Source organism: Aegilops tauschii, chromosome 3 (assembly GCF_002575655.3).
Source record: "Aegilops tauschii subsp. strangulata cultivar AL8/78 chromosome 3, Aet v6.0, whole genome shotgun sequence".
NCBI lineage: Eukaryota > Viridiplantae > Streptophyta > Magnoliopsida > Poales > Poaceae > Aegilops > Aegilops tauschii.
This window is the reverse complement of record NC_053037.3, coordinates 614,641,205-614,653,122: the sequence shown is the minus strand read 5'-3', so window position 1 is coordinate 614,653,122 and position 11,918 is coordinate 614,641,205. Positions and strand designations below refer to the sequence as shown.

General features: G+C 46.7%; 1 pseudogene; it reads left to right on the top strand.

The window, feature by feature from the left end:
- The first annotated feature begins 9,799 nt into the window (after positions 1–9,799).
- On the top strand, positions 9,800–11,918 carry LOC109785827 (peroxidase 1-like; annotated as a pseudogene).

The following is an 11,918-nucleotide window of genomic DNA, read 5'->3' as shown; positions in this document are numbered from 1 at the left end:
GTTCCTGTTTAAAAAAATTGTTCGCAGATTCAAGAAAATAGGAATTTCAACAAAATTCATGCTTCCAAATTTGCTTTGGAATTCCGAAAATTGTTCCCGTTTTCAAAACTGTTCGATAATTCAAAATTAGTATTTTTAAAACAAATGTTCCCAAATTTAAAAAATAATTCAAAAATGTTCCAAATTTCTAGTATGCGGTTTCAAAAAATGTATGGACTTTTTCTGAAAAATCCATGCTTTTTTAAGCCGAATTAAAAAAAAAACTAATCGCCAAAGTAGCTATATGGGTCGGCTCAATCGGGGCTCTCCTTGTGCGGAAGGCCGACTACTGTTTGCACAATTAGCATCATATAGGAGCTCCCAATACAGATGGCCTTGCTTCGGTTGAATGCCAATATTTTGGCTAATATTTGCTTGGTTGCCAAAACAAGGACTAACTAGTCCACGGATACCCCCTCGGGGGCTTCCTAGCGGACGCGCACGAGCGCTTCAATCGCCACGTATCGCGTGTTGGGGGCATCACGGAAACCCAGTTTTTGTCCTGCACGGTTTTGCCAAGGATTTTTTTCCACTGTTTTTTGGGGTTTCGGATTTCACTTAATTTTTCCTATGTTTTTCTAGGGAAACTAAATTTTTTTGTTTTTCTAGTTTTAATCGCATGAAGCACACCATGTGAAAGAAACTATGCATCCCAAAATTGAAGAACACAGTTGTGTATCATGCGGAAAAAATTGTGCTTCCCACGTGAAGCAAAAAATGTGCTTCTCGAAAAATGAAAAAGCACAGCTGTTCCACGTGAAGCACAAGTTGTGCTTCTCGGGAAATGAAAAGCACAGTTATGCTTCTGTAGGGGTTTATATATTCGCGAATGGACGCACTCCTGTGAGAAAACTGGGGGTTGTCGCGTGTGGTGTGGGACACCAGTGTGAAACGTGATAGTAGTCATTAATTAGCGGTCTTTCTGGGGGATAAGCAGCTACGGCATTGGCATGGCGGAAGTGGCAACCGTATGAATGGAGTGCCATTGACTTGGATGTGCGCGGGAGGAACATGTTGGATTGAAACTTCCCTTTCCCGTGCTCCAAACCAACGCCCACAGCCTTCAAATATGGAGGCTCGTGGGCTAGATACACTAGTAGGAAAAGGGGTTTTTACCCCGGTTCATAAGGGCCTTTAGTCCCGGTTCAGGAACCGGGACTAAAGGGTCGTTACTAATGCCCTAGCCCTTTAGTCCCGGTTCTTACACGAACCGGGACTAAAGGCCGTCCACGTGGCCGGTGCGGGGAGCCCAGGCAGGAGGGCCTTTGGTCCCGGTTGGTGCCACCAACCGGGACCAATAGGCATCCACGCGTCAGCACCTGGCAGGAGCTGAGGTTTTTGTTTTTTTTTAAAGGGGGGGGGGGGGTTGGGGGTTTTGGGGGGTTAATTTAGGTTGTTATTAGGTAGCTATTAGAGAGAAGTGTCCTCTCTTATATCTCCGTGCTTGGTTTACCAACGCTACGTACTGCTATGCCTAAACATGGCTTAGATTGAAGTGAAGGCAACATGTGGTGCATGTCGAAAGTAATACTAATCCGGACTTGATCAAGTTTGGATTTTACTACTTTCGACACGCACCACATGCATGTTGCCTTCACTTCAATCCAATCCATGTTCATTTCACCCGCTGATATATAATAACTCTTCATGCACGCATCATGCATCATCATATATAATAACAAGTCCTACTAATCATCATCATACAACTTCTACTCGTTATTAATAACAAGTCATACGATCATCATCCTCACAGTCATCGAACCAACCCTACTTAATTGTTCTTAGCACATGATCATCAGTATTAGGTAGGACCGAAATACCCTCTTTAAGGTAAAATAGCATAAAACAATATAGACCCTGACTCTCCATTATGGAGAATGGAGATCATCCTGTCTCCAATTCTTGCGCCTCGCTTCCTTTTGCTTCCAAGAAGCTCCTTGCGACTGTCCATACATTTTTTCCATTCTTTGATTTGCATATCTCCACTTCTTTTAGAAATCCGGTATGGACAGTTGAGATTCGTAGGATGACCTGGTTGTATATTCAAAACATCAAGCCTACCATTCTGATACATCAAATGAGGCACACAATCCTCTGGGATTATCTGTTGAAAAACATAGTAATAACTTCATAGTTAGCAATGATAATGCACTAGTTTTAGACCTATGCAAAATATGCACGGATGTCGTAATAGTAAGAAATCTTACCAGGGTATCTCCATAGTTGTTACCGTAGTTCAACACGTGCACTAGTGGCACGTATGGAGGACCATAATGATGAGGAGTTTGATTGTAGATATTGTAATTCTCAATATCAGTACAAAATCTGACCAGATGAGTTTTCTCCTTATAAGTTAACTCAGAGCCATCGGTGTAGTAGGTTCTGTCTACCATGTTCCGCACATTGTTTGAACAATCAAAATAAGCTGTCAATGAAAATAAGCTGTCAACTATTTTGAAATGAACAATATAAATTAGCTAATAACTATGTTTGAGAAACTCACATAGCGGTAGAATTGGAGGCGTATCAACAAGGACCCAAATGTCCATATTGTCTTGCTCGATGTCAGGATCATCAAGATCCATGGTGACAAGCATACCCTCATCAAAACCATACATCTTGCAAAATGCTTCCCAATTTTTGCAACCAAAATGGGTTACGCTCTCAGAATTATACAGCTTTACTTCAAAATCTATATCATGATGGGTCCTTAGGTGAATTTTCTTTGTTTCCATACTTTCATGGTCTTCAAAACCCATCCTCTCCAAGACGTAGCGTCTTGCATGGCATGGGATAAGCTAGCCGAATTGTAAAAGATGAAAAGTACACGTTGAAATAGTTGAAGTCGTGCTTAATTACGAAAAAATAACACTTGTCGTCGTTGCGTACCGTTTCAACATCGAACGTCTCCTCCAGCTTAATACTGAAGCGCCGATCTTCGTCCAGGTGAGGCCTGTCGCACTGACCTCGGTCGTCGTGGCACCAGTCGCACTCCCCCGGGAGACTTTCGTCGTCCGAGTACGACATTTCCTATGTTCATATATAATTCAAATATTAAACATCTACAATTAAATATATGTACTAAAAACCTAAGTTAGATCATTATTATTCATCACGGGTTGACTATCGGTTTGTCGAGTCTTTTCTTGAAAACTCTCAGCTCACGTGGTGTATACATTCGACCGTTGGTGATGGTCGCTCCTCCCTTTGTCCCCGTGTGCATTACACCAAAATGTCTAGCTAGCACACGGGAACAAAGGAGAAGCGACCCCCACGACAGCAGTCGGGATTCTTCGTCCTCTCATATATATATGGTGGAACTCTCCCTCACTGATTCCTCTCTGACATTTGCGACCGTCGGTGATGGTAGCTCCTCCTTTCGTTCTCGAGTGCATTACACCAAATTGTCTAGCACACGGGAACGAAGGAGAAGCTACCCCCACGACAACAGTCGGGATTCTTCGTCCTCTCATATATGGTGGAGACTCGATAGACTTACAGTCAACCCGAAATATCGTTTAATTATCTTTCTAAAAGAGGATTTGGCTGGTCTCACCTCGATGTCGGAGGGGGCGGTGACGGGGACGACGACGGGGATGATGGAGGGGCCGGGGGGCTCCTAGATTTCTGCGAAAACAAAAACCCTATAAGCTATCAACTAATCATAGTGCTCTCCAATTTTAGCATTCAAAGTAGGATCGGAGTAGTTTTCCACTTTGAGCATTCAATAAGCAAAATCAAATCACAAAATAAAGTAGTATTCAAATTAGGATGCATTCAATTATAAGCAAAACTACATCATCTCCATGCGTCCGTACATCGCCGAATATTATCACTAATACACCTCGAATACTATCATACATATAGCATCGCTAGTACAGCTAGAACAGTAGCGCCCGACGGGTATCGGCGCGGGGGGTGGACACCCAAAGGGACGGAACCATCACAGGATCATAGCTCCAGTGAGATCCCTGAAGAACCTGCCAGGTATTGTCGAACCTGCCCTCCAACGCAACCATGTAGCGACGGACGTGCTGGTCCTCCTCGCTGACACGGTGACGTACCACCTTCGCGGTGTCCGGAAGCCTCGGCACCATCACTGGCCCACGCGAGCGCCACCAAACAAGGATCGGGTCAACGACGGGCTGGTTCCTCACCAACCTACGCCCACCGGAAGGTAGCACCTCCCAAAACCAGCCCGGCGGAGCCCAGTCCCAGACATGGCCCCTCTGATCAAGCCGGCCTCCTCCGCCGAGTCGACGACGAGGATGCGGGATAGGCATCGTCGACGTCGATGCGGGAATAATTGCTTTAACTAAAAAACAAACTAGTTCTATTAATTTCCTTACTATAAATAGAATAAAGTAGTACTTACTACAAATAAACTAGCTAGTTTAACTAGTTCTATTATTTTTCTAACTAATTCTATTAAACACTTTCTAAGTAGTACTTACTAAAAGTTATCGGGGAGGGTGGTACATATATCGACAACGACATACCCGATAAAAAATAAGAAGAGGAAGAAGACGAAAAAAAAGGAGAAGAAGAAAGGAATAGAGGAGGAGATCGAAGAAAAAAAAGAAAAAAAGAGGAGAAGAAGAAAAAATAGAATAATATATTATTCTATTTCTTCTTCTTCTACTCTTTTTTTTCTTCTTTTTCATCTTCTTATTTATTTCTCCTCTACTTCCTCTCCTCTTCTTCTTATTCTTCTTCTTCTTCTCCTTCTTCCTCTTCTTATTTTCCTTTTTTCTCTCCTTCTTTTTCTTCTAAATATGAACATACATAAATGACTTTTAAATATGAAAAATCTAAACTACACATCTAAATTAATACATCTAAATTACAACAACTAAATTAACTACACATCTAACTACACATCCAAATTAATACAACTAAATTACAAATCTAAATTAAACTACGTACAGTACTATAGCTAGGGGGCGCGGCGGCAGCGGCGGCGGCCATTACAGGGAGGAGGAGGAGGGGATCGGGGCGGCGCTCACAGGGTGGCGGAGGGCGACGGCGACCGCGGCGGGCCGGGGGCGGAGGGCGGCGACGGTGACGTATACGGGGCGACGGCTCAGGGGCGCGCGGCGGAGGCCGACAGCGACGGCGGCAGGGGGGCGGAGGACGACGGCGACGGGCGATGGCGTGGGCTCGGGGGCACGGGCGACGGCGACGACGACGGGGCAGCCTGGCGGCGTAGATCGAGCTCGCGGCGTCGTCGGGCGGGGGGACACTGGCGATGGAAATCAGAAAATTTCCAAAGTGCTACTTATATAGCAAAGGCTTTGGTCCCGGTTGGTGGCTCCAACCGGAACCAATACCCACCCTTTGGTCCCGGTTGGTGCCACCAACCGGGACTAAAGGCCTCTTTTCACTAGCGCAAAGGGCGGGAAGCAGAGGGCTTTGGTCCCGGTTGGTGGCACCAACCGGGACCAAAGGGGAGCATTGGTTCCGGTTGGAGCCACCAACCGGGACTAATGTGCTGGCGCGGTGCGGTGGGAAGTTTAGTCCCACCTCGCTAGCTGAGAGAGCTCAGCACCTGTTTATAAGCTGCGCTGCAGCTCAGATGCTGAGCTCCTCTCTAATATGCAGGCATTATACATGCCTACCTTTGTCATTGCCATGTTGGGCCTATTCGGCCTGCGGGCCTGCATCCTGGCCCATGTGCAGATAGGTTTCTAGTCGTATGCAGGCTGTGTGGCCCATTAGGCGGCATTTTTTTATTTTTTCCAGTATTTTTTTGTTTTTTGAATTATTTATTTTCTTTTGATTTTTGCTTTATTTTTTTATTCTTTTTGCTTTTAGCTCAGAATAATTATAAACTTTCTGTTAATCCATTAGTTTCCAAATTTGAATAGTTTAAATTTCATCCGGAAACTCGTGTGTTACAAAGGGATTTCATTTTTAAACCTAATTTGAACTCCTGACTTTTTGTGTGTTCAAAATGCACCATTCAAAGCCACATCATCATTTTTCAATCCTTTCTGACTTCATTTGTTATTTTTCATGTATTTACTAATTATTTTGAGCTATAAGACCCTAAAATTGAAAAGCATTTCAAATGAACTCTGAAAAGGTTGAAAGTTGGCATGATATCATCATTTCATCCACATAGCATGTGCAAGAAAGTTGAGAGGGTTACGGCAAAAACTGGATGCACTTCGTGTACAAAACGGACAATCTCTTTCAAAGTATCAGGATTTCATCCGGAAACTCGTCTGTGACAAAGGGATTTCATTTTTTTAAACTTATTTGAACTCCTGACTTTTTGTGTGTTCAAAATGCACCATTCAAAGCCACATCATCATTTTTCAATCCTTTCTGACTTCATTTGTTATTTCTCATGCATTTACTAATTATTTTGAGCTATAAGACCCTAAAATTGAAAAGCATTTCAAATGAACTCTGAAAAGGTTTTCTTTCTACTTACAACAAAAAACTTATTTATTTTATTTCTAATTACTTATGTCTTTTACTTTAATTATTTTATTTTTATTTATTTTACTGCTGTTATTTTTATTTATTTTACTTGCTGCTATTTTTACTTAATTAATTAAGGTTTATTTATTGTAGTTACTATAGTTTATTTTATTTTATTTTATTAAGGTTTATTTAGTTTTATTTATTTTATTAAGGTTTATTTATTTTATAAATATAAAAATGAACATAGATGCACTTATAGAGAAAATTCAACCTAAATTCATACTAAATTTCTATGAAATTTACTATGAATTTAAGTCAAATTTCCTGTATAAGGGCATCTATTTTCACTTTAATAGAAGCTCAACAAGGCATAGAGGGACGGGCTTATAAACTGGTGTGAGCGCCCTTCGGTTGGCGAGGTGGGACTAAACACTGGCCGCAACTAGGACCAGCCCTTTAGTCCCGGTTTGTGGTATGAACCGGGACTAAAGGGTGGTGGGCCAGGAGCGTGGCCCATTGGTCCCGGTTTGTACCACCAACCGGGACCAAAGGGTCCATACGAACCGGGACCAATGCCCACGAGGCCCCGGCCGGCCCCCTGGGCTCACGAACCGGGACCAATGCTCACATTAGTCCCGGTTCGTGACTGAACCGGGGCTAATGTGAAAACTGCCCTGTGACCTAAGCCCTGTTTTCTACTAGTGATATGGCATGAAGTCCAAAACTTATGTCAGATTGAGATGCATATGGCGACTCTGTTAGAGTGCCATTTTGGGTCCAGATCTTGGTGGTTATTATGACAGTCGACTTGATACTGCGGCCCTTCTGAGTTCCTTGAGGGAAGACCTAACCTCCATGGCCACTGTTTCATGCAAGTCATAACCATCAACGATGCGAGCAAGCTGAAGACGAGAGAGGAAAGGGAAAGCACACCAACTACGTGGAAGTAAAAGAGCGATGAATGACCGCCATGGAGAGGTTGCCCCACCATAAGGGGGAACAAGGGGCCGGTTCAGGTCAACTGTATTTGAGGAGCAAAATTGACATTGCACGTAGACCCAACCTGTTAGAGGACAAAAATACCGGTTTGCCGAATAAGGTCATGTCCAATGAGATCTTCAAATAAATCTCAAATGTTCGAATTAGACGGTTCAGACACTTTGAGCCGTTCAACGCGGATCACCAAATTGATCAGGACCTATCCGAACATTTGAATTTTCTAGCCTAGCCCCAATTCGGGGGGAAATCGGGGGAGTCCATGTGTGAGCCACGTCTGACTCTGACACATTGGACCCACCCCGAAAGGCATCTCCGGCTATAGAACCCCCCGCATTCACACCATCTTCATCGGACGTCCGCCTATCTACAGTCATGTCGGCACGCCACCCTAAAAGCCTACCTCAGTTGCCCACATTGAACCTTCGCCACTTCGCCTGCCCCATCTATTGAAAAGTCGGTCAGTCACCCACCAAAACCCTACCTTTTAGTCCATCTCCCCACCCCTCCGCCATCGTCCAAACCCCCCTAGTTCGCATCTACCATTGCCATTGTCCATACCAAGATCACATGGGACAAGATGTTGACTCCGGAGCGCAGCACCGAAATCGCAGCAGAGGTCCACGCAGCAGAAGCCCGACGTCAGGCCCACGTTGATGCGGACCAACCTTCCAGCTCTCTAGAGTAGAGCTCGGAGGAGGAAGAGATGGTGGACGAGGAGGAAAGCGATCCCATGGCCATGGTGGAGGTCACGGGAGGAGGAGACACCCGTGGCAAAGGAGGATATTATGGTCGCCGATGTCGCCGGTGGCGCGGCGGACGACATCTTCACCATGCAACAGGCGGAGGAGCATTTCAAGCGGACACTCTTGTAGGAGCTCCACGCTACGGTGTCTCAACTGCAGGCGGAGCGCGCGGATTATGCAGCCGCAGCAAAGATCCTTGTGTACCCGGATGTCGTCGACAAGAACACGGAACGGTGTAGAGCACCCGTATGATTGACCACGAGCGCGGCCAGCTCCGCACCAACAACACGCTATGAGAGTAACTTTTCGAGAAGCTCGAGGCTAAGGATGATGAGGCGCCGCATTAGCACGACAACGATGCGAAAGAGGCACATGGCTCCGACCGCCAACGAGAACGAGGCCGATGGCTCCTGTGCGGGGGTCATCAACCTCACCTCCAACCGGGAGTAGAGTAGTTTCTTTTAGTTGTTTTCAGAGATCTTTTGTATTATTGTAAAAACTAATCTAAAATTATATTACGGAAAATCGATATCCACCTTATTCGAGGGACATGTTTGGATGGTCTTAGTCCAGTCGGATGTGTGCAGGCACGTCTGGACATGTCCATGGATATTTGATGAGATCCGTTTGGCGAGCTGCTTTGGAGGCGCCCTGGGAAGAATGGGGTAGATATAAAACATCAAAAATCCCTCGTATCGTATGGATGAAGATTTTAGACAAATCTGCGGCGGTGTTGCACGCCTCCGGCCTCCGGTCCGTAGATGACATCATCCTCGTACAAGTGAGACAGGCAGAATAGGCAGGCTTGCTTGCTTGCCGACTAGTCAGGCCGAATTGATCGAATGCTTGAGACAAATGAAACCGAGCAGGCAAAGACTAGTCAGACCAGCACTTGATGAGTAAAGCGCTCGCTCCTTTTGCCCTTCTTCTTCCTCCCGCCTCGCCTCTCCCTCTGAAGCGACGACCGGAATGCGAGTGCTGACCTTGCTGGCTTGCGTCCGAGGTATGCAAGTCCGGTGGCCATAGCTAGGAGCTTCGTAACATGCATGCCACCGGTCCCAAGCTAGGAGCTTCGTACCAAACTTCATGCATGCATGCATGCCATCGGTCCCAAGCTAGAAGCTTCGTACCAACTGCACCAGCCGGCCGAAAGCTGACCTTCAGCTACGAGATGCGAGGTGCCTCGTCGTCTCCATCTAGGCGCATCGCCATTCGAACTCAAGAGTTGGTGTGTCAATTTCATATACGAGGAGGTCTCCCTGTCACCGCGCAGCTACACGTCCAAATCCAAGTCGAGTCGCTGGCACCTACAACATGATCCATCAGTCCGGCAGGGTCCCTGCGCCTGCAGCACCTCTCCTCACCTTGACTTTAGCAGCCATGGTGGCGACGAACTCGCGATCGAGGCAGAGGTCCAGCCCCACGTCGCCTCGGCTAGGTACTATTCCTTTTCCATCTCGCGTCGACGTAGCGTGTCTAGCACTGCACGACTTGTCAAACGAATGCAATCGGTCAACACTCGAACCCCTGGCTGACTAGCTCGCTCTATAAATACTCTACTGCTAAAGCCTGACCAGCCAGGACGTACGATAATGGCAAGCAGCAGCAGCAGCATGGTGGCGCTGGTCACCGCCGTGCTGTGCCTGACGGCGAGCCGCGCGCAGGGGCAGCTGCAGGTAGGGTTTTACAGCACCACCTGCCCCAACGCCGAGGCCATCGTCCGGGGTGCCGTCACGGCGGCCTTCGCCAACGACTCCGGCGTCGCGGCCGGGCTCATCCGGCTCCACTTCCACGACTGCTTCGTCGAGGTATGCACGTGTCGCATAGGATCAGGAGCAGCTGCAGCTATATATACACTTCCGCATGGGTTCATGCTAAGCAAGTAAATTAACAGCGGTCTCGGAAGATAACAAGTTGGACTTTGAGTCACATGCAGATGCCTTCGTAGTTAATGGAATGTTTTCTCTCAATCTCCCACTAAAGCACATCGCCGGAAGGTCTAGAATAAATCCAGAAAAATACGAGCACCAATGTCTAAAGACTTGAACTCTGATGGGTAGGGATATCGCTGAACTCCTAACCACCCAACAAAAGGTAGTTCACGCATGATGCTGTAACTAAGCATGATACTGTAGTTAACTTCGTTTATTACGTAGGGACTAATAATGTCCGATTTGTCAGCGTGTCACCATTGTTTGAACTTTGAAGTATAGGAGCCTCAGCATTCTACACCAGTTCTATGTAAACCCACTAGCGCATGTACTTATACATGACACTGAAGCCGGGAAGGTTTTGAATTCAAGACCCTAATACTTACTTTAAATACAAAACATACACGTTATTTTGGTCTAGCATGAGGAAGCCACACGTATGTGAGAGAAAAAAGCATTGCAAAACTTGCACTTTACCCGCTTTTCTTCATTTGGTTGAGTTTTTTTTCTTCGGTACAGTTGGTGCATATAATTCCACATCAAATTAATTATGATCTTATCCACTAAATTTTATTACACCACTAGGGTTGTGATGCGTCGGTGCTCCTATCTGTCAACCCCGGCGGTGGTAAAACGGAGCGAGATGCACCGCCGAACAACCCTAGCCTACATGGCTTTGAGGTCGTCGATGCAGCCAGGGCCGCACTAGAACAGAGCTGCCCGCGCACCGTGTCATGCGCCGACATCCTTGCCTTCGCCGCCCGGGACAGCGTCAACCTCACCGGCGGCAATGCATTGTACCAGGTCCCCGCTGGCCGCCGCGACGGGAACATCTCGACTGCGGATAGCGCGTTTGGCCTCCCTAGTCCAAACTTGACAGCGGATGGGCTCATACAAAGTTTTAAGGACAAGACCCTAACCGCCGAGGAGATGGTGATACTATCCGGCGCCCACACCTTGGGCCGCTCGCATTGTGACTCCTTCATCTTCAGGAACCGTGAGAGGCTGGCGAGCGGCACCATCAGCCCGACATACCAGGCGCTGCTGGAGTCGCTGTGCCCGACGAATACGGTCCAGTTCAGGAACGTGACGACGATGATCGACCTCAGCACGCCGACAGTGCTGGACAACAACTACTACAAGCTCTTGCACCTCAACCTCGGCCTGCACTTCTCCGACGACCAGCTCGTCCGCAACGCCACGCTCAAGGCCTCCGTCGATGCCTTCGCCGCCAATGAGACGCTATGGAAGGAGAAGTTCGTCGCCGCCATGATCAAGATGGGCAAGATCGAGCCCAAGAGACCGGTGCCCAGGGGGAGATCCGCCTCAATTGCAGCGTCGTCAACCTGCCACCATCATCGTCTTCTGCCTCCGTAAGGGCGATCGAACTGCTCCGCCCGGGCTCCGATGATAATGCCCCCGATGGCAACGATGAGGTCGCCACGAGTTGATGCATATCATGTACACCGAGTACAAAAAATTAATAATGAGCATGCACACTCACTCGCGTTCTTACGTTAGAGTGGGTGTAAGCATGTACCGTGAGGGAATCTATAACGTGTACAAGTTTGATGTGCACGAAGGTGTGGAGAAATGGTGAATCCAGCCTCGGTCATTGCTTGTAAGTTCGTGCTGCTGTTTTTTGGTTTTGTCGATGTTTATCTTTGTTGAGTATGATATTCGTGCATGTATATTGTCTTTTGTATATTCGCAAAAAAAAAATATTGTCTTTTGTACATTAGGCCCACCTCTCTAGTTTGTTGTATAGATTGAG